This window comes from Amphibalanus amphitrite, unplaced genomic scaffold (assembly GCF_019059575.1).
Source record: "Amphibalanus amphitrite isolate SeventyFive unplaced genomic scaffold, NRLGWU_Aamphi_draft 000501F_arrow, whole genome shotgun sequence".
Classification (NCBI taxonomy): Eukaryota; Metazoa; Arthropoda; class Thecostraca; order Balanomorpha; family Balanidae; genus Amphibalanus; species Amphibalanus amphitrite.
Window position 1 is genome coordinate 328,272 of NW_024881995.1, and position 6,050 is coordinate 334,321.

General features: G+C 44.3%; 1 long non-coding RNA gene across 1 annotated transcript; it reads left to right on the forward strand.

The window, feature by feature from the left end:
- Positions 1–1,312: 1,312 nt before the first annotated feature.
- Positions 1,313–5,519, forward strand: LOC122392783. The gene is made up of 4 exons (XR_006258587.1): positions 1,313–1,487; positions 2,805–2,926; positions 3,244–3,488; positions 5,329–5,519. It is a non-coding gene; the product is annotated as an uncharacterized LOC122392783 (long non-coding RNA).
- The last annotated feature ends 531 nt before the right edge of the window (positions 5,520–6,050 follow it).

Here is a 6,050-nt window from a genome sequence, read left to right on the forward strand (position 1 = left end):
TTTTGACCATTAAAACGGGTATTGTATTTTTTGACGTCATCAAATAGCTCCAAAAAAGAAATGTAATGTTTTCATTCCGTTCAAGGCCGCTGAAGAAACGCGGGATCTTGCGTCCGTTGTTTGCCGCGCAGAGTTGTGCCGTGTGCCTTTTTCATCCGTTTCTTACGTATGGCATATGTGTGCATGAAGCTTTGATTTTGTTTTTGGTTATTGTGTGGCCGGTGAGTCAAACACCCCTGTAGAAACCGGATGCTGCCTTTGATCGAGATGGAGTCAGGCGATGATTGCAGAAAGCTAATAATATTGAAAAGAGGGCCGGTTGCGTGGCATGTCTGTTCAGTCAGAGTTGACATTTTGCTTTACTCCAGTTTATGACCTGAGAGCCTGGCTGGAAGTGACGGATCCAAACTTTTCACGTTAAAATGGCTGAGGGTGCAATAATCTCTTAGTCTCTACATAGCGGGCTGGTATAGGAGCGTCTTGCTACGCTGCACCATAGCTGGCTAGTGATTCTCTTTTGGCTAGAAATGGCATTAATCATTATCTCCACTGGCGAAAATGGCACTTGACATCACCGAATGCAACGTTCATGTTGTTAGGATACATAAAATCAGGAAGATTACGCGAATTAGGTAGGCAAACGTGGAATAAAATAGGTGCTGGATGTTTTGGTTTTGGTGCTGAATCAGCAAACAGCAAATACGGAGTTCAACTAGACGATCTGGCAACTTTAGGCTGTGTGGAAGCAATTAGGTGCCAGATTCAGATATTATGGTCGAATAAGCATTTTGGGGCTGATCAGCAATTAGGTGCCAGAAACAGCTTTTTAGGGACCAGAAACAAATATTCCCCATTTCTTTATATTATTTGTTCCATTTCATTTTGTCACTCATTCTCGGTTGGCAACTGCCAAGCAGGAAAACTAATCAGTTTAACGAGATCAGAATTCCCGCGCTGTTAGCCATACAGAAACGATAGTTCTGTCATTTTCGAAACCACGAATAATTATAACAATTTTTGTAATCTGTATGTATATAGGTGTTCTATAGTGTTCCTTTGTAGCTTGTAGGGAGCCATCTTGAGGCTTGACAGGGAGTTGTGCTGTGCCTTTTGCATGTTAGGTATGTCCACAGAAAAAAAAAACTTTGGGGTCACTGATGTTAGTTGTCGGACCTTCGTCCCCGTCTTGAGTTGAGAATTGAGATGTTAGTTTCAAACGTTTCGGCCAGTTATTCTCCGGCCGTCGTCACTGGTCAGGTGTTCTTTGATCCTCAGAAGGACCTGGATCATGGATGAGAGATTACCTGGATGCGCAACTCCGCCGCTTTGAGCGACACATGTGCGTTCTGCGCATGCGCAAGTTCTAGCCACGACGGCGCGGCCAGTCGGCGTTCTGAGCCTATGGAGGTTGGTGGTGCGGCGAAAGAGTTTTAGTTTTTTTTGTGAGCATTTCATTGAGTTCGTCGAAGAATCGGATATTTTCTGAGGTAAGAACACCGGGGCATGCCGGTGAACATATCGGTTCCTTCGTGAAAGTGCTTGAATCGGTGATACTCAAGGGTTTGTAATGGCGTCTTGTTAAGGCTCGTGCGTCGGCTTTCACAGACATCCCATTTTCTTATTAAATTATATCAGATAAATCTGGATAGTTGAGTGATTCGGAATTTCGAAGCATTCAAAATTGAAATAGGCTCATGAAATAAAAGCTGACTTGCTTCACTTTTAAGTTATTGTAACTCAAAGTAAACAGACAAAAATGGCGCATGATCACATTCTATTTCCAGTAGGGTGAGGTTCCTAATTCTTATATTTTCATATTTAATGGAGTTTGAATTTAGCTTGAGTTAGCTTAAATTTATTATTTGTTCATATATGGGGCTTTGAAAACATGTTGTTTAGCATAACTTTTGATATTTTTCCCCCATACATGCATCATTGCATGATTAAATGGAGAAAGCCAGGCATTAAAATGGCATGTGCATTATACTACACTTTTGAAACATACAAGAAGTCAATGTTGATTGGTTCCCCAGACGTGTAGGAAAATATGTTTTCCTGCACCTCTAAACGTTTTCCTGCACCGCTCGACATTGACATTTTCCTACACCTCTTGAATCTATGACGTCATGAATGATTTCACATCATGAAGTTGAAGAGCATCACTTGGCTTCTTATGAATTAATTTTATCAATCATCCACATCCCGATATGAAACTTTGACGCTATTTTGCAACAAAGCATGTCAGGCTGTTGTGCTTGTATTTGTTGTGTGGGCGCAATATGACCTTAGTTGTTGACGCGCCCTAAAACCCCAACAAACAAACAAACAAACTTGTCTTTGTTGTATTCGTGAAAGCACAAGTATGTAGGTACCTACAGGACATCAGACAAGTACAAGACATGATTCAGCGAGAGATATTGGTGATCCCCTATATGGGCGGTTGCCTTTCCCTGCGGCCTTGACTTGACTTTGCTTCTTTTCTTGACTTTGGTCAACTTTGCCTCTCTTAATGGTTTAAAAACCGGATCACTGTCCACTTGAAGTCAATTCTTTCCATGCAATAATTAATGCTCAGCAAAAATAAAATTTCACTAGAAATGTGATGATATTTGAGTGGATTGTTTGCGACTTACCAATGGGAATATCTTACAAGGGTTACAAATGTTACAAATATTATATTATATCTTACTAATAATACAAGTGTTGTGTTGCTGTGAAATCTTCTCCTAATTCTTGTTTTTAAAACAAGTGTTTAGGTATCTATGCCATGTTTCATCCTAATTTCTTTGCTATTTTTGTTTCAGATCTTGATCAAGATGGGGAGGGATCATGATGGAAGCTCATGGTGTGGTGCCATCAATTGCAGCACTTACAAAAAACGCAATCCTGAGCTGAAGTTCCACAGGTTTCCTAAAGATGCTGAAAGGTAAAAAAGCTGTGCATCTTGATAAATCGAGATTGTGTAAAAAAATTATATTTAGGGTGCTGAGCTGATGTTCATACATGTTCTAATTATACAAATGGAATGCATTTAAAGTTCCTGGTGGCATTAAGTACAAGTAAATTGTAACTTGTGTTTAGTTTTTAACACTTACTGAATGCAGGTCAATTTTGGAGTTTTCAGTATTCCATTAGTTTGGCGCATGGTTTTTTTTCTTGGTGTGGTGGATTCACATGACTGTGCAATGTGTACATGACTTAAGTGTTTTTAAATTCTAATCCATGGGTTTTCTCTCTCGGCAGATGCAAAAAATGGGTGCAAAATTGCAGAAGAGAGGACCTGAGAAACAAGAGTACAGAGTATTTGTACAAGAATGTTTACTTGTGTTCCCGGCACTTTGAGACTTCACAGTACAACACGAGTGGAAAGTACCTTCTGCGCACTGCTGTGCCAACTCTTTTTGACGTGCCTAACCCTCCAGCTACTTTGGCAACAAAAAGGGTTCTGCATGAGCGCCAAGATCCACCGGCTAAAAAAGCAAAGAAAGGTGAGTTTTCAATGATGAATGCAGGTAGATATATTGCTTTAACTGTGCCTTTGTTGGTGACATGCAATAGTGTTGTTCAGTTCAAATATTGACCTAGGTCAAAGGTCAGGTCAGGTCAAAGTTGGTCACGTTGCATATCACAAAAAAATCTGAGATGTACATTTCGTAGATCCTGCTACCCTTATTAAATGCAGGAAATTTCACAGTGACATTCATTGAGCTCATTTTGGAAAAATGTCGGGTCAGGTCGCTGGCTCAAGTTAACCCGCGTCACGCTGGGGGGGGGAGCGTTTGGACGCCCCCTGAGGTTTTTCGCGAATATCTCACAAAGGCGGCGCGGAGCGCCGCCGTTTTTGGCACACCTTATCATGCATCTTTTCCGGACATTGTGTGAAAATTTCAGACGCATGTCATCTCAGGTCAGATCTCTGAACCGAGTTAACCCTCGCCCGTCCTCGGCATTCTGCCACCTTCGCCGGTCCGGGGGGGGGGGGGGGTTGGTACGACCCGCCCCTGCCGTTTCGAAACGCGTCGTGGTAGCGCTTCGCGAAAAACCAGCGTGTTGCTCTCGACGAGATCTCGCGATTGAGCACAACTTTTTTGACCCTAGGTCAATATTTGACCTCGTTATGGCAGGTCAAAGGTCAAATTTTCGAAAATCGACATTTTTTCAACTTTGCGCATCGCTAGCGGCGCCGCTATTGCCGATATCGACGTGTGGTCTTCACTAACGTGTTCCTTGATGAATATGGAGCAATTTGGTGTATAGTTTATCTACATTTACCCAATAGATTCCGCGGCAGAGCGCCGGGAAGCCGGCCGGGTCACATCCGCGGCCGGGTGGCCGAAAATGCCGTCTGACAGTTGGGGTCGGAAACGTGTTCTAACCCGTCGGTGACCTCTCCACGGCCCTGAAACACTCAATAAACCAAGTGTCTGAGCTTTATTTGGCGTCAGATTCAAATTCAGGACAAAAAATTACCCCCGGTAGGTCAAACTGCATGAGGTCACCAGTGGTCACTGACCTGACCTTGACCTGACCTTGACCTTACATGGGTCGCCGGAGGTTGTGTCAGTGTCATGCCAGTCACTTTTGACCCAAACAATGCCAAAGCGTAGCCAACATCGTCGTTAAAAGCACGAAAAACTACGATTTCGTGCAAAAACGTCCTGACTTTGTTCCCTTTATGACGTCATAGCTCCGTGACCTGACATGACCCGGTCAATTTTTTTTTTCGCCAAAAGTTGCGCAAAGGATGCCCCATTGGGTACCCAAAGTTTCAGCGCGATCCTCCAAGCGGTTTGGCATGCAGCTGAGAAAAACCTCAGGGGGGGTTGCATCAACCCCCCCGGACCGGCGAGGGTTAAGTGACACGACCTCTGAAAAACTTTCAACATGTGCCCAAGCTACAACTGTTGACCGACCACTTTGATACTTTAAGCATTGATTACCTTGACAGTACCTACAAAATGTATATCTTGGATTTTCTTTATCTGTGACCTAAGGTCAGGTCAATTTTGTGACCTCTCCATTATAAGTCAATGGGGGAAAATTCAACTCATTCTGATGTGCGTCAAAAGCGTCCCAAACAGCCAAAACCATGCTAAAAGTAGTTTCCCTTGGTAATTCAAGCCCACAGGTGTGTCCATGACCTGTGCAATGCTCATTGGAGGTCATGTGACGTCATCACAGGTCACCAACAGTTTTTGGGCAATAACTTTTGATTTGAAGGACCCCTGCCAGATTCCGAACCTTCCAGTGCCCGCCAGGAATAGGGTCAACCCGTCATATTTCACGATATAGTACTAACACGCTTCTCTACCCCGCCCTTTGCTGCAGAGCCTGCTGGACCGTGCATGGACTGGTCATCCATGGACATTGTCTTCTCGCCTGAGGCTGACCTCGGAGCAGAGGAAACTGGAGATGGCGAACGTGTTGCGCCTTCTGCATCGATTTCGCCAAGTGATGATGGAGACTGTGACGCGGATGCAACCGGTGAGGAGTCCAAGGAAAATCACCCTGTGTCATCTGAGACGAAGGCTACTCAATCTAAGCTGAACAGATACCGGTGTGCGATGCGGCGCTTGCGTTTAAAACGTCAGGCACTGGAAGGCCGGTTGGCGGATAGCAAACCAAAGAGCGTGAAAGATGTGCTGGACTTCACGGCTGGGATCTTAAGTCCACAGCAGCATCGGTTTTTCAAAAATCAGCTGGAAATGACGAATGTCAAGGCGAAGGGCAGACGTTTCACTGACGCCCAGATCATGGAGAGCCTGGCTATCTACTACCAGGGAGAAAAGGCCTACAAACACTTGCAGAAAACGTTTGTGCTGCCCAGTGTTCGCTGTCTGCAAAAGCGTATTGAGATGATCCAGTTTAAGCCTGGCTTTCAAGACTGGATACTCTCGGTGATGCAGGAGAAGTTCCGTGAGGCCCCAGAGCATGAAAAGCTTGTCGTGCTGTCATTTGACGAGATGCAGGTGCGACCCAACCTGACATACTTGGCTCATGATGATGTCATACTATAGAAGGAATAGAAGATTTTGGGGAGCTGGGGAAAT